We start from the raw sequence: 13908 nt of genomic DNA on the forward strand, positions 1-13908 counted from the left end.
AAAGGGAAGAGGGGGGAAAAACACAGGTAAAGATTTACATACTATGCAAAATGTAATTTTTCATGAAACTCTTCATCTTTACCTTTTAAAACATGATAATCTATTTGTCTTGTTTGTATTCACTGACAGATTATAATAAAAATTATAAACCTATATTTCCACCTAATTTGATTGCTTGATTATAACATTAATTCTAATGCCCTTATGTTTTCAGTTTTTTCTCTTAAAAAATCTCTTTAATTTTAATAATAATTGAAACTATTTCCATTAAGTAAGAAAGTAATAAATCACTTACAAATGTAAAAATAAAGACCAAAAGATGTTCCTTCAAATATCCATTGACTTCTATTCTGTGCTAGGCATTATTTTCTGTGCTGGAAATACAGTAGTAAATGAGATACTACAGAAAACAATGTTATGTTCTAGTTGAGGATAGGATGGAAGAATGGAGGGCAAGAAGGAGAAGAGAAAGCCACTTCTGGCAATGGCTGACTAGGTTGTCTAAGACCAACCCTCCTACTAAAAACAGCTAGAAAAAATGGGCATGTTATGTTAACATATATATATCTTTAAAAAAAATAAATACAGTGGTACCTTGGCCGAACATCTCCATTGATGAACTTTAAGGTTTACGAACACCATAAATTTTATAGATGTATGGTGTCATTAGATAGTAAAATTCATGCCAAATTTGCAGTTTTAGGGGTTGATTTTAAAGGTCTGTAAAGGATTAATCCATTTTGTGTTACTTTCTATGGGGAAACGGTGCCTCGGTTTTCTAACGTTTCAGAACTCGAATGGTCTTCTGGAACAGATTACGTTCGAAACTCGAGGTACCACTGTAAGCATGATTTGAAGGCATCATAAAGCTACTGTGGTGGTAGCTTTTGAGACAAACTATAAGAGAGAAGACAGAAGAGGTGATCAGGTATTTGAGGTAACTTTTTCCACTGAGGTAATTGCCAAATTTGAAAACAAAAGCAATAGCTGACAGGCTAAGAAGCTGAGCATAGCTTTTAGCAATCTTCATAGGCTTAGAGGCACACAAATTGGAATTTGGGGTCCATCAAAGAGGGGAGGCTTTCGTGGATACCACAGGATTACAGTTGGAGTCTGAAGGACTACACACTAGGAAGAAGAATGAATGGGAAATAGACAAGCCCTTATTAGAACTGAAGTCCAGCTTTGAATCAGCTCAATCCCTGAGTAGATTAAAGTGATCTGCATCTAGTCTAACAGCCAGCCAGAAGCAAAAGGAATTCCTGTCTTCATTAAAATAACTTCACCCAGAGTGTCAACTTATTTCTATAAATTTTCAGTAAAATGTCCAGCAATCACCCAAAGATAATCAAGCTTAATAATCAACAATTAGAAAATGAAGGAATTTCATCTACACTAGTATCAAAAAGGTGAAATACATGGGAACAAATAAAAGTGCAATACCTCTATATTAAAAGCTGTAAAACATTGTTGAGATAAATTTTAAAAGACCTAAGAAAGAGCTCAACTATGCTCATGGATTTAAAGACCCAAAGCTGTTAATACATCCATTCTGCCTAAATTAATTTCTAGATTCCACACAATCTTGATCAAGTATTTTTAGTGGCAATTGATAACTTCGTTCCTTTGCTATTGCAAAGGACCCACAATAGCCCAATAACCATCAAACAGAAGAAAAAAGTTGGAAGACATGATTTTAAAACTTATTATAAAGCGATAGTAAGAGTGCTTTAAAAATAACTGGGCAAAAGATTGGAATAGAAACATCATAAGATCTGCAAATGGCCAATAAGCACATGAGATGATACTCAACATTACTAATGATAAGAGAATGTAAATAAACACCACAGTGTGATACCACTACACACCTACTAGGCGAAAATTGAAAAGACTGATAATATCAAGCGGTGGTAAAGATGAGAAACAAATGGAACTCCTCATAGCATGTAGGTGGAAGTGAAAAATGACAGAGCCAGTTTGGAGAAATGTTTGTCAATTTCATAAAAAATTAACATCCAGTTATCACATAACCCAGCAATTCCACTCCTATGTATTTACTCAAAAGAAATGAAAATATATACTCACGCAAAGACTTGCACACAAATGTGCATGTTAGTTTTATTAATAATAGCTAAATACTGGAAATAACGTCTACCAACAAGAGAATGGATAAACAAATTCTGGTACATACATATAATGCAATTCTTCTCAGCAATAAAAATTGAATGAAATACTAATACATATATAATATCCAAAGATAAAGCTCAAAAACATTACGCTAAGCAAAAGAAGCCAAACACAATATAATATGTCAGAGTTCGTTTACATGAAATTTTAGAACAGTTAAAATAACCTATAATTTAGAAAACACGTAACAATAAGAAAACAACCCAATTAAAAATTAGGCAAAATACATGAACAGGAAACTCACCAAAGATATACAGATGGCAAATAAGCATACGAAACTCAGGTTTTGCCTGGGGCTACGGAGAGGGGAGGGGCTGATGGCAAATGAGCACAAGGGAACTTTTTAGGTGATAAAAATATTCTCTATCTTGATTGTGGTGGTATTATACAGGTTTATATATTAGTCAAAACTCATCAAATTGGACTTTTAATTGTGTACATTTGATTGTATATGAATCCCAACTCAATAAATTAAACTGTAAAAAAAAGGATGAAAATAAAACCTACATAATAAAGAACAGGCCAAGATGACTTTCCAGTGACTTCAAAGTAACATTTAAGGAAGAGGTAAAATCAATCTTACTTAAATAAATAAAAAAAATAAAATGGAAAAAAAAGAAATACTTCCCAACTCATTTTATGAAGTCAGTATGACCTTGAGACCTATTATAAAAAAAGAAAAATTATAGGCCAGTCTCTCTCATGAATATGGATGGAAAAATCTTAAATAAAATATTAGCAAACTGAATCCAGCAATAAATACAATGAATAAAAAAATCACAACGAACTTGAAATTATTGCATAAATGCAAGATTTACATTTCAAAATCGAGCAACTTGACATCAACAAAATAAAAGGAGAAAAATCATGTGACCATCAAAATATAGTAAAGCATTTGACAAAATTGAACACATATTTAGGATTTTAAAATTTAGGCAATTCCAGCAAAACAAAAAGAAAAAAATTTAGGCAATTCTAATAAAAGTCCTAGAAAGCTATTTTGTAGATACTGACAAAATGATTTTAAAATTTATATGGGAAGGCAAAAAAACCTAAAATAGCCAGCAAAATACTGAAAAAGAAGAACAAAGCTGGAGGATTCACACAAACTGATTCCAAGAGTTTCTATACAGTTACAGTATTCAAGACAGGAAGTATTGGTGAAAGAAGAGACACAGAGATCAATGGAATAGAATAGAGAGGCCAGAAATAGACTTACATAAATATAGTCAACTGAGTTTTAACAAAAGCACAGTGGCATTTCAATGGAGAAAGGATAGTCTTTTCAACAAATGGTGCTGGAAAAACTGGACATCCACATGTAAAAAAAATAAAATAAACCTACAGACCTCACACAAAAATTAACCCAAAATGGGTCATAGACCTAAATATAAAACACAAACCATAAAATTCTAGAAGGAAACTTAATTTCTTGGATTTGGTGATAAGTTTAGATACCACATCAAAAGTATAATCCATAAAAGAAAAAAATGGTAAGATAGACTCCACTAAAATTAAAAATTTTTGCTCTATAAAAGATATCGTTAAGAGAATGAAAAGACAAGGCACCAACTAGGAGAAAGTATTTGCAAATCATGTTAGAAAAAGGACTTCCATTCCAAATATGCTTAAACATAAGACCACAAACAACCCAATTATTATATGAGCAAAAGATCTGAACAAAAAACTCCCAAGGATCTATAAATGGCAAATAAGAATATGAAAAAACCTCAACATCATTTGTCATTAGGGAAATAAAATGTAAAACAACAATGAAATACCAGTATACACCTAATAGAAGACTAAAATTCCAAAACTGACAATATCAATTTCTCATGAGGACCAAAAGGAACTCTTATTCATTGCTGGTAGAAATGCAAGTTATACAGCAACTTTGAAAGACATTTTGGCAGTTTCTTACAAAGCTAAACATAGTCTTACCATATAATCTGGCAATTACACTCCCAACAGATCTGAAAACTTTTGTCCCCACAAAAACTTGCACTCAAATGTTCATAACAGTCAGAGGTATAAATGTCTAACTATTACATTGTTCCGTACAGCTGAAACTAATAATAAAAAAAAATGTTTATAACAGCTTTATTCACAATCACCAAAACTAAGGATAAACAAATCATGGTACGTTCATTACAATGAAATACTACTTGGTGATAAAAAAGGAATGAACTATCATTTAAAAAGGAATTAGCCACATAAAAACATGGATGAATCATAAATGCATGTTGCTAAGTGAAAAACTGCATCTGCAAAGGCTACATATTGTATTATTCTATTTATATGACATTCTGGAATAGGCAAAACTATGGAGACAGTACAAAAATTGCCAGAGGTTTGGGGAAGGGGAAAAGTTGAATAGGTCAATTACAGGAGATTTTTAGTTGAAATTATTCTGTATAATTCTGTAATAGTAGATGCAGGACAATATGCATTTATAAAAATCCACCAAACTTTATAGCATATGTGAACCTTACTATATATAAATTAAAACAAAAACACATAGGAGGAGGTCAGCGGATCTCATGATGAAATGCAGACTGTGACAAAAGAATCTAACTGTATTGCAAATGTATAGAATAACCTCACTCAAGGGAATGGGAGAGAAAGGTGCTGGCCTAAATAACTTTGGAAATGAACAGAGACTGTAAGAGTAAAAGCAAAGGAACAATACACAAGCCACTGTACTCTAGTTCGTGATTTCTCATGGAAGTACAGATTGACAATTCTGAAACGCTGTACTTGAACACTGGAACTGAACAATTAAGTACTAGATGTTGGTTAATGAAAGCCAGGTTTCTCACTGCTATAGTAGAAGACTATAGAGAAGCAAGGGGGCAAGACTAGGATGATTCATGTGGTAACAAATTAGTGTTGGAGACATCAGTGTGAAATCATGTTTAGCTTAACAGAAAGATGGATTCATACAGAAGTATTTGTAGATATGTTCAGATATGCAGGTTAATTTACACACATATATTTCCTTTCTCTGTCAACTAAAAGAATAGCAACAAGCACATCCAGTGTCCAGATATTCGTTTCTAATGTCACTAGAATAAAAGGAACCAGGGTTCAAGGACAGATGAGACTAGAGCATTTTTTAGTGCCAGAAAGTAAGAAAATGCTACACACACATACACACAATTGGGGTGGGTGTCAAAGGGACACAAGAATCAATTGAAATGAAAAAAAAAAAACACACATAAGATAAACTTCATTTAAGGGACATTTTACAAAATATTAGCCTCAACTGTCTAATTAGTCCTCAAACTGTCAAGGTCATCAAAAACAAGGCAAGTACGAGAAACTGTCACAGCTAAGAGAAGCTTAAAAAGACATAACCACTAAATGCAATATGGTACCCTGAATGGGAATCTTAGAACTGAAAAAAGGACATTAGGCAAAAACTAAGGAATTCTGAAAAAACAAGGGAAGAGTAGATGAACTTGGTGAGAACTTACACAAAGAGATAGAAACTATAAAAAAGAACCAATCAGAGATGAAGAATACATTACATGGAATGAACAGCAGATTAGGTGAAGCAGAAGATCAAATAAGAGATTTTGAAGAGAAGGTAATGGAAAACACCCAATTGGAAGAGCAAAAAGAATTACAAAATGAAGATAGTTTAGGGGACCTCTGGAACAACATCAAGCATAACAACATTTGCATCATAGGGGTACCAGAAGAAGAAAGAAGCAAGAAATTGAAAACCTATTTGAAGAAATAATGACTGAAAACTTCCATAACCTGGCAAACAAACATACAAGTCAAAAAAGCGCAAGAAGTCCCAAACAAGATGAACCCAAAAAGCCCCACATGAAGACACATCATAATTAAAATGTGAAAGGTTAAATACAGAGAATCTGGCATGAAATATTCAAAGTGATGAAAAGAAAGGACCTACAACCAAGATTACTCTATCCATCAAAGCTATGATTTAGAATTGAAGAACAGATAGTTTCCCAGAGAAGAAAAAGCTAAAGGAGTTTATCACCACCAAACCTCATCACAAGATTAACGAGACTTCATTAAGAAGAAGACTCAGGGCAGCCAGATGGTCAGTTGGTTAGAGCTGACGCTCTTGGCAACAAGGTTGCCGGTTTGATTCCTGCGTGGGATGGTGGGCTGCACCCCCTGCAACTGAGATTCAGAATGGCGATTGGACTTGGAACTGGGCTGCACCCTCCACAACTAGATTGAAGGACAATGACTTAGAGCTGATGGGCCCTAGAAAGGCACACAGCTCCCCAGTGTTCTCCAATTAAGAAAAAAACAAGATTAAAAAAATATTAATAAAATGGTAATCATTACATACTTACCAATAATTACTTTAAATGTAAATGGATTAAATGCTTCAATTAAAAGACACAGGGTGGCTGAGTGGATAAGGAAACAAGACCCATAATATATTGTCTGCAAGAGACTCACTTCAGATTGAAAGACACACAGAGGCTGAAAGTAAAGGGATAGAAAAAGATATTTCATGCAAATGGAAATGAAAAAAAGCTGGCGTGGCGTAGCAATACTTATATCAGAAAAAATAGACTTTAAAACAGGCCATAATGGGACAAAGAAGGACATTGCATAATGATAAAGGGATCAATCCGACAAGAGGATATAAACTTTGTAAACATTTACACACCAAACACAGGAGCTCCTAAATATATAAAGCAAATACTGATGAACATTAAGGGAGAGATTGACAGTAATACATCATAGTAGGTGACTTTAACACTCCATTGACACCAATGGATAGATCATCCAGACAGAAAGTCAGCAAGGAAACAGTGGCCTTAAATGACACATTAGACCAGATGGATTTAATCAATATTTTTAGAACATTTTACCCCAAAGCAGCAGAATATATACTTTTTAGGTGCACATAAAACATTTTCTAGGATAGACTACATGTTAGGCCACAAAACAAGTATGTATCAATAAATTTAAGATTAAAATTTTATCAAGCATCTTCTCCAATCACAATGGTATTAAATTACAAATCAGTTACAAGAAGAAAACTGAAAAACACACAAATACATGGAGGCTAAACAACATGCTACTAAACAAGGAATGGGTTAACAATGAGATTAAGGAAGAAATCAAAAATACCTGAGACAAATGCTAATGAAAACATAACCCCAAATCTATAGGACACAGCCAAAACAATTCTAAGAGGGAAATTCAATACAGGCCTACCTCAAGAAACAAGAAAAGCCTCAAATAAACAATCTAACTTTACACCTTAAAGAACTAGAAAAAGAAGAATAAAGCCCGAAGTGAGTAGAAGGAAGGAAGTAATAAAGATCAGAGTGGAAATAAACGAAATAGTCTAAAAAAGAAAAAAATGCAAAAGATCAATGAAACCCAGAGCTGTTTCTTTGAAAGATAAACAAAACTGATAAACCTTTAACCAGACTCATCAAGAAAAATAGAGGACCCAACTACATAAAATCAGAAACAATGCACATTGTAAATCCTAGAGTAACCACTAGAAAAAAAAAAAAATAACACACATGCGTGCACAACACACACACATACACACACACACACACACACACACACACACACTATAGCTATTATGCCAATAGTGAAAACAAACTAAAATTTAAAAAATTTTAACGCAGTTAATACAAAAGAAAGGAAGGAAAAGAGAAAAAAGAGAAGAAAAAAAAAAACTAACAGTAAAATGATAGACTTGAACCCCAACATACTAATAATTACATTATCAGAAATGCTATAATTCTTCAATTAAAAGGATTATAAGACCAGATAATAAAAGCAAGGCACAATTATATCCTGTCAACAATAAATTAATTTTAAACCCATTTCAAATATAAAGACATAGAGAATTAAAAATAAAAGGATGGAAAAAGATACAACGTATAAACACTACCATAAAAAAGCTGGAGTGGGATGATTACTGGAGTGGTGATTATTTTGCAATATATACAAATATCAAATCATTGTGTTGTACACTGAAACTAATACAATGTTATATGTCAATTTTACACTTTAATTAAAAAAAAAGTGAAACAGGAAAGCTGGAGTAGCTCTATTAACATCGGACAGCAGACTTCACAACAAGGAACATTACTTGAGGTAAAGAGTGATATTTCATAATATAAAAGGGGTAAATTCATCAAGAGGAAATAACAATACTAAATGTGTGTGTACCAAATAAGAAACCTTCAAAATACATGAAGCAAAAACTGATAGAACTGAAGGGAGAAACAGACAAATTCACAATTATACTTAGAGACTTCAAGTAATTCTTCTCCTTCTCAGTAAATAACAGAATAAGTCCACAAAAAGCCAGTTAAAGGTATGGAAGACTTGAACAACACTATCAACCAATGCGGCATTTATAGAACACTCCACCCCAGTATACCAAAACACAGTCTTTTCAAGTACATGTGGAACATTCACTAAGACAGATCATATTCTGAGCCATAAAACAAGTCTCAATAAATTGAAATGAACTAATACAGAATATGTTCTCTAACCACAATGGAATTACACCAGAAATCAATTATGGAAAAAAACCTGGAAAATTCTCAAATATTTGGAAGTTTAGCACACATCTAAATAATCCAGGGGTCAAAGAAGAAATCAAAAGGAAATTAGAAAATATGTTTACTCCAATGAAAATAAAAATACAATATACCAAAATTTATGAAATGCAGTTAAAGCAGTACCTAGAGGTAAAATTTTAGCTTTTAAATGCTTATCTTAGAAAAGGAAAAGGTTTCAAATCAATGACCTAAGATTCTACCTTAAGAGGTTATAAAAAGCATAAATCACACCTAAACAGAAGAGAAAAAGTAACAGAATCTAATATCAAGTGAAATATTTAATTCAGTAAATTTGCTATAGAATTTTTATTTTTCTATAAAAGAGGACAAAGATAGTAACCTTAAAGTATGATTAAGCCTATATAAACAGATAAAAAATATTAAGCAGTCTACAATTCTTTCCTCAAGCATGGAAAGCTAAAATTTTAAAATACATTTTTAAATTATAAGAATTTATACGTGTAATAAACTCCAATACAGAATCTTAAAAGTGAACATTTTAAGTCCTCTCCTTGTTTACTTCAATTCCACTCTACATAAATAACCACTGTTAATACTTTATTGGCTTTCTTAGCAGAAATTTGTCTATGGCTGACTTTTCTAATACACTGATCATGCTGAATTTTAAAATATACAATCGATTTGCTGCTCTGTACTTTATTCTTTATTTCTTATCTCAATCTCAGCACAAAACATAGTACCTGGCATATAACAAGTGCTCATTACATAATTCTTAATTAAGAATACTATTAGAATTCTATCCTTCCATCTATTTACTATGCCTAATGGTAAAGATATATAAGTATGTAGCATATCATGATTTACATGTGTGGCAAGTCACAGAATGCATCTCTCTGATCTTTAACTGTATAACTGACCTATGGCCCTAGCTACAGCACTCTTAAATCTATACCGCATTGGTCCCAAGGCCACCTTCTCACTGGCTGTTCCCTGCTAGTGAGTGAGCACATCAGTGATACTAAAGCAGGCCTATTCCTGGGAGAGAGGGCCTTTTCTGATGGATGACTGTGGCTTGGGAACTTTCCAGCAGCCTGTCAAACTTTCCTCAGAACTGCACTGCAGTCTAAGATGCTTCTAACCAAGCTTCCTTCCTTTCCGTTCTCCTTCACTCAGGGTCAAAAGAACACTGCAGTTTAACTGCTCTCCCAGTCATCTCTGGATTCCTTCCCATGTTCTTTTATATGCATTTGTCGCCACTCTGCAGCCTAACCGTCTGTCTCCTTGTACCTGCCCCCAAAGAAAGGAGAGTCTGTAAGACGGATCCTTTCAGGGACTTTGCTTCACTTTTGTGTTTGCACCTTATGTCTCCCTGTTTGGCCCCAAAGATGACTGGACAGTTAATGACGGGTACGACTTTCCACGTGGAAAGCAACCTAAGACAGGCGCAGTCGAATGGGGACCAACAGGAGAACCCATGAGGTTCACAGAGGTGGGCACAGCCCCCCACCTTCCCCAGGCTAAGGAAAGCTTCTACCTCTGTGGCTGCATTCCTTCCCACAACCTGCAGGGGAAGACATTCAATGGTGTGCTCTCCATCTATTCACATGCATATAGGTTTTGTCCCTTGGAGAAGTTGAGACTTGTGGTGCAGCTCCCTGCAGGCAAGGGGGATTGGCTTGAACCAGTTTCCTATTATGATGTATAGGATTCACAGATCTTCAGCTTGACAAGTTTTATCTCCTTAACTTCCCCACATAACTAATAAAAGCTAATGCGTAGGCCCGATTAGGCACCCACAGCCCAGACCTTGAGGCAGCCCGTCCCTTGCCCCCCCCCCACTTAAACTCTATTCATGGCTACTGTCTTTTCTTAACCCTGTGCCGCCCTCCTTGCTCCCCACAACCCTCGTCATGCTGGACGCGACATGTATTTACCCTAATACATTTCTTGCAAGTCTAATCCCATCTTTGTGTCTACTTCTCAGAAGACCTGAACTAGCACGCAAGCTATTTCCATCCAAGTAAGAATAAAAGCATCTGAGGCTTAAACAATTACCCTGAACTTAAGGCAGAAACTTGGGAAACATTCCTATTTAATTAGGATACAAGCCTCAGTTTAAAAAAATAATGTTGTAGATGGCATGGTGAATTAAAAATCTTTGCCAGATTTTCCATTTTCCAACAGTCCAAAAACCATTTTCCCCTTTTGATTAAATTTAATCTCAACTGACAAGGCTGCTCTAAAGGCTCTGTTGCGATGCCCTAATTTCCCCCTTGCTCTTGCTTTTAGTACATTGCTGTTCAGTACTTCCTGATGTTAGCTGAACTAGATTCACTACTCCAGGCAGAATAATGGCCTGAATTAGAGAAGCTCTAAAGAAGGAATGTTTTACTAAGACCAATTTTTAAACTACTCTTGCTCCAAAAATATATTTTCCCTTTTAGTCCACATAATTTAATAAGGGATAAATCCAGAGTAGTGACTCCAAACTTCTTGGAGCTGTCACTGTTACCCACTCCACTTCTTCACAAATATTTTAGAGAAAATAAACTTTAAAAAAGGAAAATTAGCTTTCTCTTGAGATATCCATTTTTGACATCCACTGACGATAGCTTTCATAGGATTAGCCTTTTCTGAGTTAAAAAATGATTTGTTAGGTATAGTGGATGCCCTATTATCTAACACAATTAGTTGCTTGGTTGATCAAAAAAAATCAGGAGATAATTTTAAAAAATAATTTGTATATATCATAACCATTTTATTCTAACTTAAAAATAAATATGCACTCATTCACAAATCTTTCATCACAAGCTCAATCTTTCTTTTTTTAAACATGGGTTCGTTGATTGGAGCCTCATATTTCTTGCAAAAACTATATCCATATATGCCGTCTATGATTTCTAGTTCAAGCTACTCTAAAGTGAAGAAAAATTTAAAACTTTTGGGAAGCAATCTAAAATATAAAATCATTTTGGATTTTTATAACTTCCCCTCAAACTTTTATATTGTTTCGTCTATACTGAATTCAATAGCAATTTTTAAAGTGACTCTCCTTTATTAAATCTTTCCAAAACAGTCACTTCAGTTTTCACTGGAATAGTAACTCTTTCTTTCCATACTTCATATACCATCGGTTTATATTTCATTAAGTTATACCATCAAAATAATAAATTCAAATGACATTAAAAAGATTTGGCAACAAACGCCAAGTGACTCTTGAAAGACACAAACCCAAAAACAGGAATAGAAACGTGTAGGTATACTAGAGAATGGCCTCTTAAACCTTGAGAATTCTGCCCAACATGTTAGCATATTCTGTAGAGAATATCTAAAGAGTAGGTTCAGTCAAGCTCAGCTAAGGAGCTTCTACTATAGGTGGTTTGTTTCCCTTCATGCACCCAGTGCCTTTTGCTTTGGTTCCCGATTGCAACCTCCCTCAAACACCTGTGGTACCAAGGAATTTCATCTCTTTTCCCTCTATTGTACCTATATCTAATTTACCACTACTCTAAACCTCTCAAGTGGACAGGGTTAACCACTTATCATTAATAAAGTAATTAATATTAAGATGTTAGTAATTCACTTTATTGTATGGTAATTTGGAATTTTATTATAATTATTTTATTAAAGTTTCCTGGCAAAAATAGTAAGACGCAACAGCAAACTTTTTCTGTAAAGGGACAGATAGTAAATATCAGACAAAAATACAGGTTCCTGTTGCATATCCTGTTTTATATAAAAAGAGGCCACTGATTAGAATTGGGCCAGGGGCCGGCCTGGTGGCTCAGGTGGTTGGAGCTCCGTGCTCCTAACTCCGAAGGTTGCCGGTTCGATTCCCACATGGGCCAGTGGGCTCTCAACCACAAGGTTCCAGTTCAATTCCTCAAATCTCACAAGGGATGGGAGGCTCTGCCCCCTGCAACTAAGATTGAACACGGTACCTTGAGCTGAGCTGCCGCTGAGCTCCCAGATTGCTCAGTTACCGGTTCGACTCCCGCAAGGGATGGTGGGCTGCGCCCCCTGCAACTAGCAGTGGCAACTGGACCTGGAGCTGATTGAAAGGACAACAACTTGACTTGGAAAAAAAGTCCTGTTCCCCTTCCCCAATAAAATCTTTAAAAAAAAAAAAAAAAAAAAAAAAGAATTGGGCCATAGTTTTCCAACCACCACCATAAAATATGGTAGAATAGGCAACAATGTGCCTCCCTTCCAGATATCTAATACATATTTATAGCAACTAACATTTACTGAAAGCTTACAATGTGCCAGGTATTGTGCTAAATGTTTTGTGTGCATTATCTGATTCAATCCTCACAGCCATTCTATAGTCTATTATAGTTATTCCTTTTATAGATAAAGACATTCAGACTTGGAGAGAGTAAATAACTTCCCAACCATTACACAAATGATAGAATCTAAACCCAGAAAGGCTGTCTTAATTATTAAACTACATGCTTCTGAAAAAGCTTGTAGCTGATTACCCCCAAAATATATAGCTAATTAGTGGCAGAGCCAAGACTAGAACATTGACCTTCTGAGTTAGTGCTGATTTACTAAATATTCAAAGAAATCTACATTTTAAGATAGATTCGACAATGTTTTACCCCAGCGAATGAATGTCTAATGGTATAATATCAGGTACTGAAAAGAAAGGTATTTGGAAGGGATATCAGATCAGGAATGTCGCAAAGCTAAAATGAGGAATCACTGCTCTGCTTTTTCAACAAAGCAGCACAAGAGAAATCTTAACTATGGAACACAGAAGTGAAACAAATAAATCATCTTTAAAATGTCACATTCCATTTTTCTCAGAAAACACTAAAATGATAAATAACATTATAAAATGGGAGATCAGTAATAGAGTGGGTCAGGTGGATACTCAGGGGCAGGCTGCAGAGGACAGGAGGCAATACAAGCAGGGAGAAAATGTACAATATCCAGATGATTTTCATCTGGTGATTGAGAGGATTCAGGTAGATAAGTAACGTTACAGAAGTCCACAACAAGGATAATGTTATAGTAGTGTCCCAGGAAGCAATACTCAGAAAAGCAATAACATAACAAAGGGGATCAACGAATTCTAATTGGTCCTCTTTTTATTATGACCTCCGTCTCTCCAAATAAAGAGTTCTATTTATTTCTCCTTTGAGCAGAAGTACTGGAATAAACA

The 13908-nt window shown here is 34.7% G+C and overlaps 1 protein-coding gene across 2 annotated transcripts in view; it reads right to left on the reverse strand.

The window, feature by feature from the left end:
• Positions 1-13908, reverse strand: part of BTBD8 (BTB domain containing 8) — a 102314-nt gene that overhangs the window by 63568 nt on the left and 24838 nt on the right. The window lies entirely within an intron of this gene.

The sequence above is a fragment of the Rhinolophus hipposideros genome (genome assembly GCF_964194185.1).
Source record: "Rhinolophus hipposideros genome assembly, chromosome: 8".
Taxonomy (NCBI): Eukaryota; Metazoa; Chordata; class Mammalia; order Chiroptera; family Rhinolophidae; genus Rhinolophus; species Rhinolophus hipposideros.